The sequence below is a fragment of the Anoplophora glabripennis genome, unplaced genomic scaffold (genome assembly GCF_000390285.2).
Source record: "Anoplophora glabripennis isolate ALB-LARVAE unplaced genomic scaffold, Agla_2.0 scaffold12, whole genome shotgun sequence".
NCBI lineage: Eukaryota > Metazoa > Arthropoda > Insecta > Coleoptera > Cerambycidae > Anoplophora > Anoplophora glabripennis.
Genome location: NW_019416512.1, coordinates 70,078 through 95,908, shown reverse-complemented (window position 1 = coordinate 95,908; position 25,831 = coordinate 70,078).

Below are 25,831 nucleotides of genomic sequence, written 5' to 3'. Positions count from 1 at the left end.
TGATAACACCAATGCACTTAACATTTAGTAATCAACAGTGAGTGGTATATTATGACAACAAAATGAAACATCGCATGGAGAAACCTGTTACTACGTTTTTTTTCCACGACAGCGCCATATATTAATGACCGCTACTTCTTTAAATCAATATTAGATAATATTCGACTTCATATCAAATATAAATTTTCCATTGCTTGAATGATACTGATATAATTCAGTTACAGTGAAACTAATTTGTATCAGTATAATTTGTATCAGTATAATTCAAATAATGGAACATTTATATTTGATATGGAGACGAATATTTGATTAAAATACGATTTGCTACAAATGTTTGTATGATTACCTGATTAAATTAATTAACATTACTATAATTAACGTGTAACTGTGATCCCTAAAACGGAAACGAATCAGAGATACATTTGACTTTGTATTGGTGGGATACTATCCATATCTTGGTCTGCCGAAGAGTATTGACTTTAACGCTGTGAAATGCAAGATTTTTTCGGTATTTTCTGGTGTTACAAAATTTATCTTAAATATGAAGATTACTTAAGACTTGAGAGTGAATAATATGAATTTTAGTATTGTATGAAATAGAGGTAGGTATGAATTATGAATTATTAATCATGCGCAAAAATATGAATTACAGAGAACATAGGTATAGCTAAAGCAACCAATACCTCTATTGCAGCAGGATAGTTGTAGTATGACAACCCCAGGTTCGATAAAAAAAAAGAATACAAACGAACGTTGTGGCCAAAAATATGTGATCGTCATAAGAAATACCTACGTTGTGTGTATCTATTTTTTTTAATTGACCTGAAGGCGCTGGTTACTAACTTTAAAGAGGGGATGTATGGTTTAATTTTATAAAACAAAGACAGAGTAAATATACCTAGCTTTATTATTTATGTACAACATTCTTCAAATTAAAGATGTGACAAATAGAAAGAACAACAAAAACATTAACAACCATTTAACATAGAATGAGAGTGCCAGGCTCACCTAGAGCTCCTGCGGGGGAAAGAGCATGGCAGAGAAACCCACGATCGTTGCTCTAACTACCCAAATATAAATACAAAATAACCCATCACAAAAGGCATACATTAAGAACCTTTGCTAATGATAAATAACACCAGACTCATTTAATGTGTCACTAAATGTCACCTCACTCGAACTAGACATACACCCTTCCAAGTGAAACTGAAGAGGTTTGGTGTTAGTTAGCCGGCAGGGCCGGAAGGTACTGGAGTCCCATACGGGAGGCAATCTAGCTATAGTTGAGATTTCGGAAGATCTGTTTTAGCAATTCTTTTTTTGTATTTAATTATTCTTTTTTTTTCAGATTCGTTCCTCACGGGCGAAAATGTTAGTGAATTCTACAAGGCCCTTATATGCGTCTTAACATAAAGTGAGCACAAGAAATCAAAGAATAACGTAATCATGATAGAAACAAGTTAGATGTGAAACAAAGGAGTTGTTTTTTCAATATCCGGGCAGTCACGACAAAATATACATATTTTAACATGTAATAAATAATGAGCAATTCCTAATAATAATTGTAACAATTTTACATTAGAAAAATATACGCCCCTGACCATAAGACAATGAAAGCTAAACATACACAGAATTATTATCATGAAACATCTATAATCATCACAATCATAAGGTTACATAGAATAATTAACAACAAAGTACTTAGAGAATAATTACCTGCTAACTAATACCGGTTAAACACTTAATTTTCCACTACTTCTTCCAGAATTCCCTACCTAAGCGTTTGTTTTTTATGCTTCCTTCCACCGACCGTTAATATTACTTTTTCATTATTGTGCAACACTCATGTAACAGGTGACGTCGAAGTTGGTAAGATAAGTACGGTTTTGCACATGGGTGTCCCAATAGAAACGCATTATTTCATATGAGGAAAAAATATTTTAGTAATTAAAAAGTTGGAAATATTTTTACATGTTTTAAAGGGTAGACATTGCCATTAAACACGAGAAAGGATATCGGACAGACATCATTTGTCACACTCGAAGAAAATTCTGTATCACACTTTCGCATGCTTGCGGCTGAATTTCGTTGACATCTCTCCGAATTTCTGCCTTTGGACTTTAACGAATCCTCACAGGAAAAAGTCGCATGGCGTAGGATCGCATTGTTAAGAGAGTCGTCCATTAAATTTCTGCCGTAACAATTGAATAGTTCCACGTGCCGTATGGCAGGTGGCACCATCCTGCTCGAACCACAAGTCACTCAAATTCATGTCATCCAAATGAGACCACAAAAGTTCAGTAGCATCTCTTGATATGGCTCTCCATTGACAGTCACTGCGTTTCCAGCTTAATTTTGGAAAAAGAAAGGACCAATCATCCCACCAGCATAAAATCCACACCACACTGTCACTCTTTGAGTATTCAGTGGTCGTTTTTGACACTAAGGATTGTCTCTGGCCCAATTTCAAGTTTTGCTTGTTCACATACCCATTAAGATGGAAATGCGCCTCGTCGCGAAAGATTTTCTTAGTCTACTTGTTGATTTTCCAACATTCAGTCAACGAATGTCCGGCACATTAAACGGTGGTCTTGTTCCAATTCCTGGGTTAGCTGAACCTTGAATGGATGGATCATTTGTTAAAATCCACTTTTTGAAATGTTTTATTGCAGTAAGCCACGGCGTACTGAGGTTACGGACATTTCTGCCGCACCATCACTCACTGTACCCATATTTTCTTCAGAATAGCCAGTACGAGACGAGCGTGTTTTTCTGAACCTGTTTGTTCAAATTTGAAAATAAATCTTTTCACTGTTATTTCATTCGGGGCGTTCCTTCTATCGAATATTCCACGTAATTTGCGCACAGTCTCAGCTACACACTCTCCGTACTTGTAATGAATTTTCACAATCTTCAGTCGCTCATCCGTCATATAGCGCTACTACAACATATGAGACTGCACAATGCTGCCAACTCTTCGGAATGAAAATGGCGCACAATTGAAATCCCGCGTTACTTTTATTAACACTTTCCATATATTTATCCATCTGTAAACAATCTACAGAAAATTATACTACAATTTAGCCTTCAACTTACTCAAGAAGTAGGTAGTTACGCTCATTTTATTATTCTGGAGTAGTAGTTTGATTTTGGTTCTCCCACTTTTATATGAATTGAGAAAATTCTGAAAAAACTTTGATGTAGTGCAAATCAAGTCAGTATTTAATAATTTGAACACAGCATGACTTTATCATCAAGATGATTATGTTAGGTTAGGTTATATTCTAAAATTAACGCAGTTATAAGAGTTGCGGTAGGCGAACTACCAAAAGCGTGACTTGGCTGGTCTAGGTATGCCTGCATGTGTCTATCAGAGTTGTGCAAAATAAGGTTGAGGACATACCCAGAAGGGATTTGCAACAGCTGCCCCAGAAATAAAAATAGAGAAAAAAAATCAATCAAACAGTACCTACCTATTATATTACATCCATTACTTCTTATCATTATGGATCTTCGTATAGATTTCAAAATCAGTTTATATGTATTTGTTTCAATGATATGATTTATTTATCATACGAGAAATACTGATTAGAGTGTAATGTTGGCTTAAAAGATTGAGAACAGGTACTATTTTCATTATACGAGGCTTGTTATGATCCTTTGAATGAATGTTTCGTCATCATTGGATTGTTCAAGGAGTTGCCGAGATTCCCTTCAAAACGATGCGTTTTCAAAAGTTTTTGGACTAATATTGACTGAGTTATAACCGGTCAAACTTAAATATTTTTTAGATTTTTGTCATTTTTAACATAAATTAGAGTCAAAAGAGTAAAAAAATTTTTGCCTTTTTTAAATTGTTTATTAACAATTTTTTGCATAAATTTTTTAAATAAGCCATTTCGATGGGAAATTCAATTCCCTACAAAATTTTTCCTATGAACTATACCGAAAGCTTCGTTTTCGTCTATGTTTAAGAAACTGCAAAAGTGCATTTTCACCCCTATCTTCAATTTCAACCCTCTAAGTTAATAGCACCCCGCGGTTTTCTCATTATTAATGACCCTTCGAGAACGAATCCTTCCTTTTTTGCAAAAGATGGGAATTAAAACGTATTCGATTGAGCAGCCATATATATGAGTCAATTCTAATCGAAAAATACTGTACAACCTCTTTTTTTTAATGAAATTTTATCTACTTTCTTTTTATGAAGCAATGCCCATACCTAATTTAGTAATATAAAACTAGAAGCAAAAAAGTAAAAAAAATCGAATTTTTGGCTTTTTTAAATTTATTAACGATTTTTTGCATAAAATTTTCTTTTAAAATTTTTTAAATAAACCATTTCGATGGGATATTCAATTCCCTAAATAATTTTTCCTATGAATTTGTAGCGGTACCCTACAATTACATTTAGTACCTGCCCCAATAAATATATTTTGTTTTCTGGGAATTTACGAGCCATATAAATTATACTTTGAATTATCCGGGATTATCTCAAATAAATGTATTTAGCAAATGAGATTAGAATAAGTAGGCTGTAAACATAAATTAGTTGTTGTTTATTAGGGTACATAAGCACAAACCGAGTAGGTAATGATCCGGATAAGTGTTAATTAGGATAGGGTAATAAAAGTAGGTACCTGGGGACAAGGATAAAAACCGAAAACATTTCGAGGCAGGAACGTGAAGTCTTGAAGCCTAGTTCCTGCTCGGTTGTGTCTCGTGTTACCAGCGAAATTAGTAGAATAAAGTTTTCCATGCTACTTAGAGTTTTTCTCCTCACTTGAAGACCAAACCACTATAAACTATAGCGAAATTTTGCTTCGTTTTCAAGCTACAATTAAAAAACTGAAAGTATCTCCAATTTTCACCCTCTAATTTAATAGCACTCCGCGGTTTTTTCATCTAAAATGACCATTTGAACGATGCATGTAAGAAAATATCTTGAACGTCATAGTTCTTTTTGAAATCCTATAATCAATAACCTATATTACAGGATAACAAAATATATTTCTTCGTCTCTGCGGTACCGCTAAAAAATAGTTTTAGTCTTTTTAACCTCATTTCAGCCTCCGCTGCTGACTACTAACTTGTTAATAAATTTGACATTGATTTAAAGGAAAATTTACAACATTTTTGATTTCTGACTGATTTCTAATTTATTTTACACACCGTAGAATTTCGACTATGGAACCATATATTTAAAAATGTTTTGGCATTTATGTATTTTCTGCAAAAAGTATATTTTCTACCTTTTATACTACTGGAAAAGCCAATTTTTCAGCGACAAAGAACCAGTTCCCTGTAACGATCGGAAACGCAGTTAATATTATCTCAGCCCGGCTTCATTGAATATAAAATTCTTTTCCCATTTCTATAAAAAAACCAGAGAGCATTCGCATAAAAATTCAGGAATTCCAGATGATGCGTTCTACCCTGACGTCTTCCACATAACGTTCTCGATATATTTGTTTTGGCTGTATGGGGCCTGGCTGGAAGCGATATAGAATTTTATTTTAATACCGCTGCCGGAGAGAGCATTTCGATCATAAGTTATCACCGACATATCTGGATGTGGGCGCGCGTTCTACCTAGTGATCCAGAATTTATATCCTGTTGGAACAATATGTTTACAAAATAACACCGTGATTACGGTCAGTTTTTTATCGACTATTTCTCGCATTGCCTTATAACCACATATTATAAACTCGAGTCCAAATGAAGTTTTATTGCTAGTAAAAAAGGAAATTTTGAAATATTAAGCTAAATATAAATAGCCTAGTTTCAAACCCCACCAATTTGTCTTGTTTTCTACAAATTACTAGCTACAAAATCATCCAAAGATGATTAGTGATTGATAGTGCGTCGAAGAACGATATCTTCGTTATTATAGAAGATATCAAAAAAAGTTATTTACATAAATTGTAGCAAACTTTAAAACTGCACATTTTAAAATTATTTTCTTATACAGGGTGATTCAAAAAACCGCTGACAGACTTCTAGGGTAGATGATACATAAAAAATTAAGACGAAGAGTTTTAATAAACATAGGGTCGCAAATGCCTCCTTAACGAGATACAGGGCGTCAAAGTTTCTGTAAAATTCAACATTGTCTACAATAATTCCAAAATGCCTGAACATTTCTATTTCAAATTTGCTATGCGTAGTTAGCACCTTAAGACCAATGTTTGATGTACCGCTCAAAATTGTATGAGCAGCAGTGTCGTAGAGGCGGGGTCAACGTGACCCTTTTTTAAAAATATTTTCTACGCCACTGCTAATTTTGTCAAACGGGCACTATTTTCGTGTAAAGTATTCAATTGTCTATTGAATTGGTTTCTTGTAAAATTTGGATTAAAGCAACCATTTTTAAGGGAAACACCTTTGTAGAAAATTTGTAAATCCAATTTTATTTTAATTCATTTTAGTTTCTCATAGTAGGCTTGTCCTATTCAAAATAAAATTAAACATCGCCTGCCACTAATGTCAATAATAAGTGTACAAGTGAGTTAAGTAAACTAGATTATAAGCTTCTTTTTGTCATTTTTACGCTTTAATTTTACAGAAACTTTGACGCCCTGTATCTCGTTAAGGAGGCATTTGCGACCCTTTATTAAGACTTTTCGTCTTAATTTTTCATGTATTACTTACCCTAGAAGTCTGTCAGCGGTTTTTTTAATCACCCTGTATACAGGGTGTAACGTATTACTAGGGTGAATCAAACATACTATTTTTTAAATGGGACACCCTATATATTATTTCAAATTTAGATTAAGCTCATCTCTCCCATGCTTCCAATACAGGGTTTAATTATGTTATACAGGGTATTTCAAAAGTTATGATCAATTGTATACGAGAATCATTCCCATTTCAACGTTCTGTATACCTTAACAGAACAACTTAACATAGGCAACGCTTTATAAAAAAATGTAAGAACGTAAAGTGTATTTTCAGTTTTAAAAATAAAATACAGGGTGATTCATTTTAAAAAATTGAGAAAATTGTGTGCTCGAGTTTTGGATCCCCTATTCAAGTGTTGCAATAATAAAGAAATAGCACTTTCTCGTAAATTGGTACCAATATCAAAACGTTATGCCTGCAAAAAATTATTGTTAAGTTGTTCTGTTTAGGGTATACAGGACGCTGAAATGGGAATTATTCTCGTATACAATTGACCATAACTTTTGAAATACCCTGTATAACATAATCAAACCCTACATTGGAAACATGGGAGAGATGAGCTTAATCCAAATTTAAAAAATAGTGTGTTTGGTTCACCCGGTAATACGTAACACACTGTATATAAGAAAATAACTGTTAAGTTTTAAGTTGGCTACAATTTTTGTAAATTACTTTTTTTAATATCTTTTATAATATAGGAGATATCGACGCACTAATGCCGCACCCTGTATGTTTATAGGAACATTATCATTAATTGTGACGTAGAATTCACCATTAAAGTTCGGCAGAAATTATAGCTAGGCATGCTGTACACTTTGTTAATCCAAAATTTACGTAATTTTTAGATTTTGGATTAAGTTGCATTTTCTTTTTATTTTACAATACGAACTACAATTTTTTAAAAGAATTTTATGTATATATATAAAAATTATAAAAATAAATAAATTAGATATCAAAAACTAAAACTAAAGTAAAACATAGACAAAGATGGTTTAACATTGATATAGCACAAATAAATAAAAGAGAAATCAGAAAATTTGTCGAAACATCCTGTATCGATTTAATATATTTGTACAAACCTGTTCATATTTAGTTATTTGTTATTTTAGTTTAGATAATAGTAATTTTTTATATTATACAATGTAGTATAATACAGTCAGGACATTCAGTCGTAATGTCGATTAATTTTAAGGGAAGATAGGGGAAAATATGTAGAATACGAATACTCTATTAAAAAAAAATGCATATTTAGCCTCAAAAAACTGTTCAAATCATTATTTAAATTCTTTTTCGGACCGCTCCTGACCACAGACCCACAAAGCTTTATCGAGAATGAATCTTGACCTACCGTATTATTCGGTCACTAACCTAGCTTCTATTGCATTTTTCATCCGTAGTGAACAATAAGGAAAAAACAGATCTTTTTACCTAAACATATGAATGAATAAGATATTTTTTAAATATTATCAAGTATTATTTATTTGTTAATAAAAACAAATTATAACAATAACGTTTTCACTATGTTCTCTAATTGAATATGAGTTTTTAGTATTATGTCCAATTAATTATTCAGTTCGTAGTACGTATACCTATTGCTTTTCAAATAGTAGTATGGTTGTATGGTCCCTTCCTATTTAAAATACCACTATGGTTAAAAAATACTCGTCCGTCCACAGCACTTTGTTAATAAAGTTGGGATCCGCTCACTTTGATTTTGAAACCAATTCGTAAAATTCAACACGACTCACAGTGGGGCAGAATCCCAAAATGCTGGCCAAAACTCAAAAAATAACTGGCTCGCGCGTAGGAACAGAAGTAATACTTGTGTTCAAGTGGTTATAAAATTTCGTAGAGTTCAACGTTTTATCTCTAACAAAATGGAATCAACTAATAAATGTACGTAGATTATGATTATGTAGGTTAAAATACTCAATATTTTTTATAAAAAATAGTAATTGGCTACCAAACTTATGTGAATTCTACGTTATAAAATGAAAAAATAATTTAGTTTCGAAGAAAAAAGTTTAATAATTCTACAGAATTCTGTCATTTAACTTATTGGACAAAACAGACAAAACTATTATCTGTAAACTAAAAAGAAATCAGCTGCCTTTTAGTATCTAACAACTTTTTGTATAGGCTTTTGTAAAATGTAGAATAAAATTAATTTCGCCTTCTCTGGACGATGTAAGACATGGGAAGATTGCAGATGGAGAAGAAATTTTTTCAATTTCAGAAGATTCGACGGATGCTACAAATGAAGATTTTTCATCTGATCTTGATCTTTTTTTTTATGAAAAAACTGGAATTTTATATAACTTTGGCACGAGATTCAAATGAATTATCATCTTTTAATTCTTAATCTACGACTCTGAAAATCTCTATTTACAAAATACTGCTACTTCTGATATGCCTGTATTAAATCCTCCACATTGAATTTTGTAATTCTGACACCAAATTCGTTATCAGCGACCCCAAAAACCCCCGAGTAACAAATTTCAGATCGATTTTTAAAGATTTTTACTTTTGGCCGGCTTTCTGGGATTCTGCCCCACTGTACGACTGGGGAAATCAGCTGTTTTGCTTCAACTTTCAAACGCTCTGTGGTCCGCCGGCACGTTCCCTGTCATAAAATGTATTGCGAAGTAGGTCCAATTAACGGGAATTAAGGGGTAATTTGTTTATTTTTTAAAAGACCTAGTAAAATTATTTTTTCGATTTCTGTCTATGTGACAGAAACATCGTGACTGATTCACCCTATATATTTATGACCTGTTCCGGACATTTTAAAAAAACGTATTTTCCTTCAGAAAATTCGAATACATAAGGCAGACACAAAACATTCGGATGTTTTTGTTTATTTTTGTCTGAGAAGTGCTTCCTTAAAATCCGTGCACTTTTTGTGGAACCTGCTGTATGTTATTATATATACCTATACAAAATGAATTTTATTAAAAAAATAATATTTCATTTTTTTGCAAATTGTTACAAAGTATGCGAAAAAGATGAACAAAGAAGACCAAAATCTAGTACACCTTAATTTTATTTGTTTCAGTGACTTTCAGTTATTGCATATCTCCTTACTGACGATTTGGAACACTCTTGTCTTAAAAATAAGTATTAAATGTTTGTATTTTTCTTTAAATCCTATTAACAAATACACTAAACACGAATGGCCCTACTCTAAATCCTTGAGGATGTCCTACTATTTATAAGGTATTTTTATGTTTGGCATGTATTTACAATCACAAAACAGGCAAAGCTGTCAGTACAACTAAAAAAAGTGGCGAATGGTTGAATCATACCTGCTTTCTATGAATAATTAGTTAAAATTATATATTTTCCTAATACCTTAACTCTAGTGGCACACCAAAGAGATGTGCGTAAATTTAAGCTATTCACTCAGTTGTGTATTTATGTAAAGTTCATAACGGGGTTCCGTGAGTTTGCAAATCATTACTTACGTTTCATTAAGTGTTGTACTTGAATATAATACGTGTTTCGATGTAGGGGAGGAAATAACACCGTTTCCCTTAACCATTCTGTTTAAGCACACAATTTTAGAATTAATACTACGAGAGTAGTGTGCTAAGTTGGCATTAATCGTACGAAATTCCCGCAGAAACAACGACTTTTCATTATAATGTATATTTCCATCGTACGTTCTTAAGACTCTATGTATACCGTATATGAATGGAATTGTTAAAAGAGAATGAGAACTTCTCTTTACAAGAGAGAAATCAATCTACACGAGGAATAGTAACTCTTTATAGTTTTCTTAGGATAGAGCAATAAGAACATAACAAATAAAGTCCTAGATGTTAACTATTTCGCTTTCAAATCTACGGACATTGTATAATAACAGGGTGCCACAAGGATCAGCTCTGGAACTTCTTCTATTTGTCATTCCTATTAATGACATTCGTTGAGACCTTGATGCGAACGCTGAATTTATACTACTGTTATCTTTTGGAATAATCTCACTAGGATTGATGGTGTCATTGGAATAGAATACCACTAAGCATTAAAAAATATGTTTAATAACAACATATATGAAAAAAATTGAATAATATTTGCGTATGTTATAAATGATAACAAATTTGTCAGGTACATGGAGACCAGATGTAAGAAGAAACTTTTCTTTTTTCTATGACGCTCTATCCAGCATTAAAAATTGTTAATAAATTGCCCTGGGAAGAGTCCTCGTGAAGTAACCAGCTGAATTATCTGTACGCCTAACGTGATACCAATAATTCGGAGAAACTTTGGACTGAATGCGTCTTACATGCTTGGTAGCAAAGTTTTTCCAAAGATGTGAAGAAGACTTTATCCAGGATGAAATATTAAGAATAAATGAAATTGATTATATCAAATAGCACCTTTGCTGTACAGAGCTTGTACTTTGTATTTAGATGAGAAATTCCATCAAGGATTAAAGAACAAGAAATATATGATAGCTCTATAGCCCTTTTTCGAACTATCAGCGAACCTATGTAATTCGCAATTTTGATAATGTTTTGGAGCTATGCATCTATGAATTTTGAAAGATGATAAAGACAATTCCGCTTTATATTTTTGTTAACATTGTCTGGAGAGAACTCATCCCAGCTTAAATCTAAACTCCACAAGTTTTGTGTCAGATGTTTTGCAAATAATGGTAAGGGAGCTATGATTTCAAGAGAATCAAACATCTTCGCTATATCAGATAGTTTTGTTCTTTTAGTACAGGCTCTATGAAAGGGAAACCATTTTAAATCTAAAGTCTTAACAACAGAATTGACATCGTTAAAAGACAAGGATGTTGAGCTTGATAAGAAATGTCAATTCGAATTGATTTTATTTTAGTAGCTTAATAAGTTCTTATTGAATAAGTTTAACACCTACAAAGTTACAACCAGAATCGATATCGTCTATATGAATGTCAAAGAGTATTTTATCATGGAGGCGAAAGTGTTGAATTTCATTGAATTTCATCATTACTAAGTTGAATCAAAGTGCGAAGTGAGAGGTGTCAAGTAGGGATCGGATGATACAAACATTCAGAAGGAAAAAATCTGTAGTATTCAAGTTTCCCAATACATCTGTTTTACATTATATGGGCCGGAAATGCAATATTCTGAAACCTAATATTTTAGAACAGAAACGTTATTCTTTTGTAACTTTTGTCCCATTAGTAAACTTCAAGAAAATAATATCTGAAGATTTACAATATGCGTCGAATACTTTAGTTGTCGCACTTCCGGTTTACAAACATGGTGATGCGGAATAATTTGTAGGGATTTTCTGAAAGATTACAAATATTTTTCCATATGATTACTATCCAAATAATCTTTGATAAATTCAGAATATGCTTCATATAATGAAGGATCATGGAATAGACGACGTTCCAATGAATAAAATCGGCGAAGTGTAATGGACTAAGAATCGACAAATACAGAATCGGAATTTTTGAATGGTAAAGCCACTATATACAGCGTGGTAAAAAAGTTCTGCATAAAATTCATATTTTCGTTAAACAATTTTTTTTTCGAAAAACGGTGAGACCCGTCGATTTTTATTTGATCCAGGGCACCTTGTTATGTGGATAAATTTTTTTTTCGATAATCCACTTACGGCAGCGATGATATAATTTTTTTTTTAAATGACAACGCATATTTTTTTCGTACGAAATTGATGACAGTGATAATTATCTAAACAACGGTGTGAAAATTTCGATGTCTTAAATACAGGGTGTAACTAAATAAGTGTAAAACATTTAAGGGGGTGATTCCTCATCGAAAAAAAGATAGGATCTTTCATATTCTTTATATGACAGATCCTATCTTTTTTTCGGTGAGGAATCACCCCCTTAAATGTTTTACCCTTATTTAGTTACACCCTGTATATGAATATTGCAGTGAAGCCGCAACACATTTAATTCATATTATATCGGGATTCTCGTAAAAAATACGTCACTTTTGGTTTAGTTTGATAAAAAATGTGCGCTAATACCGGAAGAGATAACCAAATACTGTTTAATATTAATTTAAGCGCTTCAGCAATTGTCAAATGTGATATGAAAACATTCAAACATTAATAGAGGCATTATGTGAGATTTAATATGATAAAATCATTAAAAAACCCGATACATTGGATAAATATGATTGTTGATTTTATACCATTAAATTTCATGAAAAAGCTTAAAAGCAGGAAAAATTTGTTGACAGACAATTACGCGTTTTTTACGTACTGTTTTTTCACGATAATTACGTTATCAATTATCATTGAATACAGAAAAATACTTATATCAGATTGAATAAAAAAATTCTATCGTTTTATTTGAGAAACAATTAACAATTCTCTCTTATTAAGTATTTTTAGAGACATTTTTTTAAACGTACTAAATATTGTGGTACCTGAATTCTTGGATAGCTTAGCTATCTAAGGTCACCTGGAGGTCAGATAAAGGTCGTTTCAAGGTCAAACTGAAGAAAAGACGTATTGAATTTTGACCAGTGAGTGTATAGGTTTTTGGAGTCGTAGAATCTGAATCTGGTGATAGTGTAACCCTAAAGGTCACTTGTATTGAATTTTAACCATTGCGTATATAAGTTTTTTTTGTGGGGGGGGGACTGAATTTGGCGATAGCTTAGCCTTACAAGGTCACATTTAGGTCAAGTCAATATCATTTCAAGGTCAAAGTAAAGAAGAGGCCTTTCACGAATGTTAACCTGTAAGTATATACGCTTTTGAGGTCGCTGAACCTGAATTTGCGGATAGTTTAGCCCTATAAGGTAACTTGGAAATCAAGTTAAGGTCTTCATTTGACTTAATCTCAATTCAAGTCCCGCAGGTGACCTTCTAGGGCTATCCCCGAATTCAGGTTCAGCGACCTCAAAAGCTTACATATTTACAGGTTAACATTCGTGAAAGGCCTTTTCTTTACTTTGACCTTGAAATGATCTTGACTTGACGTAAATGTGACCTTGTAGGACTAAACTTCCCTCCCGAAAAAAACTTATATACGCACTGGTTGAAATTCAATACAAGTATTTTCTTTAGTTTCATCTTGAATTGACCTTGAATTGACTTGAAGGTGACCTTTAGGGTTACTCTATCTCTAGATTCAGATTCTGCGGGCCCAAAAATCTATACACTCACTGGTCAAAATTCAACACAAGTCTTTTCTTCAGTTTGACATTGAAACGACCTTTACCTGAACTCCAGGTGACGTTAGATAGCTAAGCTATCCAAGAATTCAGGTTCAGCGATCCCAAAAGCATTGTACCTACTGGTCAAAATTCATTACATGCCTCAGTTTTTGAATCCATCAACTTGAAACTTCGTGAAGCTTACTCAGTCCTATCAGCCAAAATCACACACTTCCCCCCTCTATATCTCTGAAACTATCCATAGGATCGCTTTGGGCCCGTGAAAACTTTTCATCAGAATGTCGAGAACTGTAACATATCACAATTCCAGCCAAATCTAGCGGGACCCAATTTCCATTCATTTTGTGCGGGGTCCTTTGAATCAATTTGTTATAAACATACCAAAAATTTCGTAAATAATATGATTTTAACAACCGACCAATACGGCCCTGTACAGTGAAAACGGTGAGACTTAGACCCTCACTTTATAAGGCAATTCTGAATTATTTATTGAATCTATATGTGGTTAAAGTTTGATTCTCTCGAACTGAAACATCCTGTATAGCCGTGATAAATAATAATTTTAGCATATTTTCTAATATCGTAATTTACAAGACTAGGTGAAAACAAATATGAAATTTATCGTGTAATTTTTCATCATCATCTTATGTATTGCGCACTCGCATCCTTTAAACCTTTTTTTTTTGTAAAATAGACATGCCTGATCTACATCAAATTTCGAGATTATAAACGTATTTTTTTATAATACTACAATGTAAAAATATCATTTTCAGAATATGAAATTACAAAAAATTGTTGTTTCTGGTGTCTTTTATCAGTATGTTTGTTGACACNTTCGAACGAAAAAAATATGCGTTGTCATTTAAAAAAAAAATTATGTCATCGCTGCCGTAAGTGGATTATCGGAAAATTTTTCCACATAACAAGGTGCCCTGGATCAAATAAAAATCGACGGGTCTCACCGTTTTTCGAAAAAAAAAATTGTTTAACGAAAATATGAATTTTATGCAGAACTTTTTTACCACGCTGTATGTGGCAGATATATGGTAAGTATAATAATTTGAGAGAAATTTTGGGTATCACTAAAGCGTCAATGTTTAATACTGGTCAAATTTAACCATGAAATCGAATTTGACATTCGACTGAATTAGAAGCATTTGTCCTAGATGGAAAACGACTGATACTTTCTGTGTTCAACTTAAGACGATTGTCACAAGCTTGTCAAATAAATATTGCTTGACTTCCTCCATCAAGCAAAACACGAACCTTTCCATAAAAGCCACTAGATTCTAAGATCTCAACAATTGCTGTCGAAAGTGGATTGGTAGTACTATTGGAAGGGACAAGACTAATAAGCGAATTTACTTGTTTTGAGTAAGAAGGTTCACTAAATAGGATGATTTATTGAATTCGCATCAAGTGAATTAAAAGGAAACACTTGAGGCTGTAAGGAGGAAGATTACTCACGAGTAAAATGTAATTTTTCTCTTTTGCGACCTGAAATATCTCTTATGCAGCTTCGGAAATAAGTTTATAATAAAAAAAATTATTGATTTTTATGAAGGGTGCGAAATAGAGTTGAAGAGATGAAGCCACTGGTTCAAAAGCTGTACACTGTTTCAATAAAAAATCATAAAAATCTGTAACATGGAATATCATTACAATTTTCTTATATTCAAAACGTTTAACTGCAGCAACTAATTTTTGTATTTTTTATTGAAATAATACATACATCCCAACTACCTACAGGTAAATTCAAATTTTTAAGTGACGCTAAATTTCCTTGAATCACACATCTTCTCTATATCACGACATTGATTTTTAAATGAAGAAAGTGAACAACTATCATCTACAGCTGTCCGTGATAAATCGTATAATTCGATCATTTGGTGCATAGAGAATTCAAGTATAGCACGTATTTGTTTGATTTTACTAAATTGTAAAGTACAAATCTGCAACTACCTAATTATATTAAATGGGAAAACATGTAATAATTACGTATGAATTGAAATACAATTTTAGTTTAAACATTTTTAAATTGTAATGCAAAGTAACAAAATGTACACAATGTGCAAAGTTGACAAAACTTTATGAACCAATTTTTTGGGAATAGAACGAATAGATTTGTTCAATAATTAAATTGATAAATAATTTGACACAAAAATATTAATTGAACAATTTTTTATTAAACAAATATTTTAATCCGCAACTGATAAAAAATATAGAAAAACCGTAGATGGAGATGGTGTTTATCTTATTGAAGGGCCCTTCTGGATGTCTTAAATTTGAAAGCAGTTATCTAAAGGCACCAAGATTACAGCAAAAAAACAAATGCGCTCTCTCATGTCTATAGTAAGTCTCATTAAACACAAGAAACAAAAAAAAATCCTTGAGGCCTATACAGGGTGACATGGAAAAAAGTGCAATGCATAGCACCACATGATAGAGGACCTCAAAACATATAAAAAGTTCCAATACACTTATGTCTAAGAAATTTTGGAAAATATTTATTTTTTTTTATTACTTCCGATTAAGTGCAGGGAACGTACTGACCAATTGCAATTGGTACATAATATCCCCTATAAGTCGCCAACCAGTGGCAGTGGAAAAATTGAGAGGAACTTTTAATAGGAATTACCTATCCCAAAATAATAAAATAGTAATTTTTAAAGGGCCGTATTAATTTATTAATTTGATTTAAGCATAGTGAACCCTCTAACTCCGCCACTGGTTGGCAACTGTAAAGTATATTATGTACCAACTATCAGTACATTCCTTTCACTTAATTGGAAGTAACAAAAATTCCAAAATTTTTTTAACACTCTGTATCTTGAAAACAAAAGAAATTTAGACATAAGTGTATAGGAACTTTTTATATATTTTGAGGTCCTCTATCATGTGGTACATTGCACTATTTTCCATGTCATCCTGTATATCCGAAATTAATTAAAAATAAACCGTAAATATATGAATATTGCAGTGAAGCCGTAACACATTTAATTCATATTATATCGGGATTCTCGTAAAAAATATGCCACGTTTGGTTTAGTTTGATAAAAAATGTGCGCTAATACCGGGAGAGATAACCAAATACTGTTTAATATTAATTTAAGCGCTTCAGCAATTGTCAAATGTGATATGAAAACATTCAAACATTAATAGAGGCATTATGTGAGATTTAATATGATAAAATCATTAAAAAACCCGATACGTTGGATAAATATGATTGTTGATTTTATACCATTAAATTTCATGAAGAAGAAAAGCAGCAAAAATTTGTTGACAATTACGCATTTTTTACGTACTGTTTTTTCACAATAATTACGTTATCAAATATCATTGAATACAGAAAAATACTCAGATTGAATAAAAAAATTCTATCGTTTTATTTGAGAAACAATTAACAATTCTCTCTTATTAAGTATTTTTAGAGACATTTTTTTAAACGTACTAAATATTGTGGAACCTGAATTCTTGGATAGCTTAGCTATCTAAGGTCACCTGGAGGTCAGATAAAGGTCGTTTCAAGGTCAAACTGAAGAAAAGAAGTATTGAATTTTGACCAGTGAGTGTATAGGTTTTTGGAGTCGTAGAATCTGAATCTGGTGATAGTGTAACCCTAAAGGTCACTTGTATTGAATTTTAACCATTGCGTATATAAGTTTTTTTTGTGGGGGGGGGACTGAATTTGGCGATAGCTTAGCCTTACAAGGTCACATTTAGGTCAAGTCAAAATCATTTCAAGGTCAAAGTAAAGAAGAGGCCTTTCACGAATGTTAACCTGTAAGTATATACGCTTTTGAGGTCGCTGAACCTGAATTTGCGGATAGTTTAGCCCTATAAGGTAACTTGGAAATCAAGTTAAGGTCTTCATTTGACTTAATCTCAATTCAAGTCCCGCAGGTGACCTTCTAGGGCTATCCCCGAATTCAGGTTCAGCGACCTCAAAAGCTTACATATTTACAGGTTAACATTCGTGAAAGGCCTTTTCTTTACTTTGACCTTGAAATGATCTTGACTTGACGTAAATGTGACCTTGTAGGACTAAACTTCCCTCCCGAAAAAAACTTATATACGCACTGGTTGAAATTCAATACAAGTATTTTCTTTAGTTTCATCTTGAATTGACCTTGAATTGACTTGAAGGTGACCTTTAGGGTTACTCTATCTCTAGATTCAGATTCTGCGGGCCCAAAAATCTATACACTCACTGGTCAAAATTCAACACAAGTCTTTTCTTCAGTTTGACATTGAAACGACCTTTACCTGAACTCCAGGTGACGTTAGATAGCTAAGCTATCCAAGAATTCAGGTTCAGCGATCCCAAAAGCATTGTACCTACTGGTCAAAATTCATTACATGCCTCAGTTTTTGAATCCATCAACTTGAAACTTCGTGAAGCTTACTCAGTCCTATCAGCCAAAATCACACACTTCCCCCCTCTATATCTCTGAAACTATCCATAGGATCGCTTTGGGCCCGTGAAAACTTTTCATCAGAATGTCGAGAACTGTAACATATCACAATTCCAGCCAAATCTAGCGGGACCCAATTTCCATTCATTTTGTGCGGGGTCCTTTGAATCAATTTGTTATAAACATACCAAAAATTTCGTAAATAATATGATTTTAACAACCGACCAATACGGCCCTGTACAGTGAAAACGGTGAGACTTAGACCCTCACTTTATAAGGCAATTCTGAATTATTTATTGAATCTATATGTGGTTAAAGTTTGATTCTCTCGAACTGAAACATCCTGTATAGCCGTGATAAATAATAATTTTAGCATATTTTCTAATATCGTAATTTACAAGACTAGGTGAAAACAAATATGAAATTTATCGTGTAATTTTTCATCATCATCTTATGTATTGCGCACTCGCATCCTTTAAACCTTTTTTTTTTGTAAAATAGACATGCCTGATCTACATCAAATTTCGAGATTATAAACGTATTTTTTTATAATACTACAATGTAAAAATATCATTTTCAGAATATGAAATTACAAAAAANAATGACAATGACAATGTTGGGTCTACACTTGAGACAATAAGATCGCCGATTGGTTGAATAAAATCTCGTGAAAAATTACATCAGTCACTAGCCGGTGAAACAGAATGTGGTGTTTTAATGTAACCTTAATCTTATTGTTTCAAAAATTTTAAATTTTACCAGAATTTAATTGCCATAAAAATTACCTATTTAACCCTCGCCATAATATTGTATTATTATATTATCATATTACTATTATATTATGATAATAGAATAACTCCAAATTAGGTTTCCTTTATTATCTACAAAGATAGGCACTGTACTTCATTTAGGACCCCAGTGCTGGAAATAATAAAAATAACTTTTTTCTTCTTATATTATTATTCTTCCCAAATGTTTTCAAACATACCTTGAAAACAAAGATGTATCTAGAGATATCTCACAGTTTCGCTATCACATCATATTTATTATCAGTAATTGACAAAGCACAGAAATGGCTGCCTATCAGACAAACCCACATCCTAGGACATTATTTAAGTTTACAGGACGTACTTCTCGCCGGGAGTGTTGTTTTATGTTTTCCTTGATGTAAGAGCATATTGGGGCCGCCTTATAATTTTCTGGATAAATGGGTAGTTCGACGGACGACGAAGGGTTTTATGGATTGTGTTTATGCTCGGCCGAGGGTGTCATCCCTTCGCCTGGGTTTAGTGCCCCCTTTCGTAGTGGATTATCGCTTCGTGTCAATAATTGGTATCCGTTTCTTGCTGTTACGTAAATAAAATTACTGGTTCGCTTGCGGTTTATTTAAACTGCAAACATTGAAATTTTGATTTACCTTAAAATTTCGGCTAACCCCCCTTTTACTTGCCTAATATTAATTATATTTAAACAAGAGTATTTTCTGAAGTAATATAAACTAATGCAAAAAATTAAAGGGTCAAAAGAATTTCCGTAACTTTTCCGTGATTTTTTAAAGACTGTATTTAGGTAAAAAGTGATCGTATCGGGAATTAAAAGACAGCATTTTGAAGCTCTAAGACTCTAGTTTTTAGGTCTTTCGATCGAAATTTTTTGGGAGCTACGGTTATCATGCAATTCTAATAGCTCGACAAAAAATTTTGCAAAAAAAAATTTTTTTTTCAGCTAACCCATTGCATGGACCAGATAGCTTGTTTATTAAGCTTCAATTTCCTTTTTTTTTAATTTCGATACGACCATTTTTCATCGAATTATCGGACTTTTAATGGAAAAGAATCCTTTTATCTTCAACTATCGATATCTCCGCGTCAAATGGTCGTACACAGAATTGAAGGTCAGTTCCAAAAACTGAAATAAATTTCCTACAACACGCTGCCGCAATTTTTCGGAAAAATTTTCTTTTTCATCTTTACACGAATTTTAGAAAACAGAAGAAAAAGGGTAATTTATGGTTTTTTAGAAAATTGACGGCTAAATTATAAATATTCACGAAATGATTAATGTTAAGCATGACTTTTACAGTTCGATATACCCAGAAGAACCCTGTGAAGTTTCATCTCGATCTAGAGAACCGTTTCTGTGTTTCAAACAATCAAACTTTTGAAAAAAAATAAAGTGTAACGTTTTTTTAGCTTAAACACTTCATAATCATGATTAAAATAGGAAAAAAAATTTTTTGAGGTTTTCTCACATTTTTAACGCAAATAACGTGAAAAATTTGTGTAAAAAAATTTTTCCGAAAAGTTGCGGCAGCATGCTATAGAAAACTTATTCCAGTTTTCGAAACTGCCCTTCAATTTTCTATACGACCATTTGTCGCCGAGATATCGATGATTGAAGACAAAAGGATCCTTATCCATTAAAAGTCCATTATTTTAAATATAAATAATAAATAAAACAAATTTTCTATTTCTTTGAATTGCATGATAACTGTAGCTCGTAAAAAATTTCAATCGAAAGATCTAAAAACTAGAATCTTAGAGCTTCAAAATGCTTTTTTTAATAATTATTTTTATTAATTAATTTTGCACTTAAATACAGTCTGTCAAAATCATGGAAAAATTTTGGAAATTCTTTTGACCCTTTAATTTTTTGCATTAGTGTATATAAACAAAGTTTGTTATTCTCAATTCACTTCATACTTCAGATGATTACCTAATATTAAAAAAAAATTCTATTACGTACATTCGAGCTGCAAGAGAAATCATAACTCTGATTTAGATATTATCTCCGTGTACAACGCTCGCAGCGGTGGATTATTGATTTACGGACTGTATCGAGATGATAATTAATTGTTAATTATTGTAATCTCAATATAATTCACAACGGGAAATCCCTTCTACGTCACCCTCCCACTTCCCACCTTGTTGGGATTTGGAAATCTACCTTGATATTGATCCTTGAGATTTAAAAACATGTATCCAACTTAATTCACAAGTTTTACTGTAACCTCTCTACACTGATGATAGTTGTCAAGCTCTAAAAACGGATCAAATTTTCAAGGTTCTAATTAGAGCTCATTTACGTTCCTAATGTTTACAAATGTCGTCATAAAAACATTAAATTAAGTGTTTTTATATGCTGACGACTTAAACATTTTTGAACATTAACAATAGTGAGGATGTTTGTCGCTATTTGCTGTCTGACATTAATTTTTGAATACATACATAGAGTCTCAGTGAGATGTCCAATTTTTAACGAAATTATTACTAGAAATTCCAATTCGTATTTACTCGTTTACAAATCAAAAAAGTTATTTCGTCAAATACCATCAAACTCATATACTGTTAAGTAAGTTTCCAAACATCAACATTTTCATCAAAGCTATCAAAGTTTTAATTGGCACTTTAAGTATATATATAAATTACTTCTATAATTATTATGTTTGGCAAATAAAAAATCATCTAATTTATGAGAAATTATTGAATCTGGCAAAGACGGTTTTCTGTTATGTCCTTTAATTATTATTATCGAAGGGATATTTAAATAATTTAGCGATGCTTTATTTCTATCAATACATGCAGGTTTTTTTACTATTTACTTGTAACTTATAGAACACAAAAGCGATCGAAAACTGTTAGCGTTATCAATATTAACGATTCGTATACATTGCACAATGACAATGACAATGTTGGGTCTACACTTGAGACAATAAGATCGCCGATTGGTTGAATAAAATCTCGTGAAAAATTACATCAGTCACTAGCCGGTGAAACAGAATGTGGTGTTTTAATGTAACCTTAATCTTATTGTTTCAAAAATTTTAAATTTTACCAGAATTTAATTGCCATAAAAATTACCTATTTAACCCTTGCCATAAAATGTAAACATTTCAGTCAGAAAGCTGATATGACCTTCAGAGAATCCCTAGAATTAATCTGGACACAACTTATACTGGGTGATTCAGTTTGATATTCGCGGCCTTGTATCTCTTTTGTTTTATCAAATAGCTATAACAAACCCTATATGTTTTTAAATGGCCACTCAAACTCTATATCAAATGGAATTGTTAGATCGTCTTCATGGTAACATATTATGTTAAAATTGCTATAGTCAACTGTTTTTGTTCAAATGGCACACTATATATTTTTTTATCAATTCTGGAAGATATTTTTTTCTGCATTCAGCTATATAAAGAAGTCTATAGTTTCATTAAAAATATTGCTAGAAAGACAACAAAAAAGCTGAACCCTACTTTCAGTAGCTTTATTCTGAAAAATGATAGCCAGCTGCGGAAACAACTGAATTTTGACGTTTCTAAATAACAGTTTTTCAAAATAATTGATATTTTGTACCTACCTATTCTATCTATAACAAATTATTATTATTATAACATGAATACTTATAGTAACCAAGAAAACTAGATATGATTTTAATTTATGGAGAGTGCTGAAAGAACGCTAAAGCTGCCAGGCATTTGTACCAACATCGTTTTCCGCAGAGACAACTTCCATCAGATAAAATTTTCGGAAAGTTAGCCAAGAATTTGGCAGCACATGGTTTTCAAAAGAAAAGAAGAGTTTTTAAACCCAGAAGGGTAAGAGATGAAGAACATTCGATAAAGATATTAATGGCCTGCTATAGATCTCCGGATCTCGTTCCTATAGATTTATTTCTTTGGCCTTACCTAAAACAAAAAAATTACTCTTTGCCTTTAAATGATATAGACGACCTTAAAAAAAGAATAAGAGTAGAATGTCGGAGATTGAATGAAGAAACACTAGAATGTGTTTGTAGAGTGGGAGTGATAAACAGAGCTATTCTGTGTTTGGAAGCAAATGGAGGTCATTTTGAACATTTGAAATAAGTATTGTTTTAAATTGTTATCTTATTATCGTATTAAAAATAAAATATGTTACTTTAAAAACCATAATAACTTGTTTTCGCAGCTGGCTATCATTTTTCAGAATAAAGCTACAAAAAGCAGGGTGCATCTTTTTTGCTGTTTTTTTCTAGAAATATTTCTAATGAAACTATAGACTTCTTTACATAGTTAAACGCAGAAAAATAATATCTTCCAGAATTGATAAAAAAATATATACTGAGCGATTTGAACAAAAACAGTTAACTATAGCAATTTTGACATATATTACCATGGGGAGGATCTAATAATATCATTTGATAGAGTTTCAGCGACGATTTAAAAATTTATGGGGTTTGTTACAGCTATTTGTTAAAATAAAAGAGATACAGGGCCGCGAATACCAAACTGAATCACCCGGTATACATAAATAGATAAAACTAATGAGGTTTCTATTTTAAATTCTGAAGTTGACATCGAAACGACTCCTAAGTTTGACTTCTGTGTCATTATCGTACGATCCCATTACAAAACCTTATAACTTTTACTCTGGAAGTTCTTCAATTGGATTTATTCGGGATGATCGATTAAAATGACATATTTACATTATTTTTTGATAACATGGATGTATTAAGTACATGTTTTGTTTAATTACTTTAACGATCATCAAAAAAACAAAACAGTGGTTAATTAGAAAAATAAAATAAAGTATTATTTTTTTGGTAAAGTCCAGATCATCCAGCAAACTAGTTAAAGTATTCCGGTTGTTCGGTTTCAGTTCTCCTCAGTTCCCCAAGCATTAAACTAGTCAAAACTGGAACTAGAACTAGAACTAGAACTAGAACTGATCTTTGAAACAGGTATTTTTTTAAAACTCGACTAGTTGGAACTGATTCATACAATTCCCCAATAAGTCATCCTACAGGACACTGTTTTTATATGTTTTGTATACGCATTATTAAATGTTTTAATGTACTTATGTCTACAACTCTTGACCCTGCTTCTACGAGCAAAAGCTTTTTAAAAACTCTCCGTTCACGTTAAAAACCGTTAATTATGTGTTGCATCAGAACTTTCCAGTTCTGGATTTACAGATTACACTAGTTTCATTATATTTAATGCAGTTTTACGATGCACGTTTTGATTTTATTTTGAAATTCTACGATTTACTCGATATGTACCTACATATATCCAATATCCGTTTTTAAATATTACCTTCCGCGAATTGTTATTTTTACTATTTGCATTTGAAACATAACAGGATAACATACAACTGCAAATTTTGACCAATAGAAATCAATGTTTCATTAAAAAAAAACATCTTTAAAACAATACTTTTTTGTATTAATGGGTAAGCTTAATAACAATAAAATAACGAGGAATGGATAATATATTATTACTGTTCTGTAGTAATACACAAATAGTTGCAAGGATGATTGAAAAGACTTTATTACATATTTTAAAAAACAGTACAAGCTGAAGTATTGGAAGTTTTATTTGTCAGTAGATAAACAAAAGAAACAAATGTTAAAACTGTGATAATTAAAGTAATTGCTGGATATAAATTTTACGACCTTACGGGACTTAACCTTCTAGATTTACGTTTTATGTCTATCTTCAATTTCAACGAAAAGCAACATTAAGAGCTCTTGTAATGGCAGTCGTTTTTTTTTACAAAAAAAAAGTAATAGCTGAACTATTTATGGCTTAGTGAATAACGACAACTCTGTTATCTGTTTATTTTCAAGTACGGCGAATTACAACGAACAAAATACAGGTTAAGATAGATTTGTTCAAATTTTCTTAGTATCAAATAGCTGAAGCGTTATTTGATTGCAGTGAAATGTATGCAAAGAATTAATTTAAGTTACGATTACGTTAATTCTCCTTAGTTTTATTTTAGATGTAAGAAATCCATTTTTTAAATTTTCGCTAAGATTCTATATAAGCATTTATAAACAAGCTTTTTAAGTAAGTACATATGCAATTTCTAAATTGAACATTCCAATTTCCATCAATGCAATTATCATTTATAATTTTAATTATTACTTCTTTATTATTACTATTTTTATTTCATAAAATTTTAACACATTTATACAGACTTTCTCTTAATTCTACTGCACCAACTTATTTTTGAACAATGATAACTTATATTTTCACAGTCATAAGTGAAGTAATTAATATAAGTGTTTTTTAACATTCTTTTGTCTATATAAAAATGAGTGTTTAGACTCTGTAGGCTAAAAGCATAATGAACTTTGATTTAGAACATCTCAAAGGAGATTTAAAAATTATAAATGATAATTACGTCCAAGAAAAACATATTATCAAAAAAGACTATGAATGGTGGTTAGGGCCTACCAACATAAGTCGTTCCTGGGCGCAAATGCGGCCTGCGTAATAATAATATGCCGCCTCCTCTCCCGCACAAGTCTCCGACTTCTGGGCTAACTCTCGTAGTTAGAATGGGGAGTAGAGATATTATTATTATTATTATTTCAACATTTGAGATAAGTAAATATTTCTTAAGAAACTAAATAAAGCTGTTTAAGACATATACAGGGATGGTCAAAAGTACGGAATAAAATGCATATCTTTTGAATGAGTTAATTTTTTTTAAAACGCCGAAACACAACTGATTTTGATTTTTTCTCATCTTTCGGTTATATAATAATTAATTTTTCTTCAACCCCCTAACCCCCAGCTACCCCTACTTTTTTTTT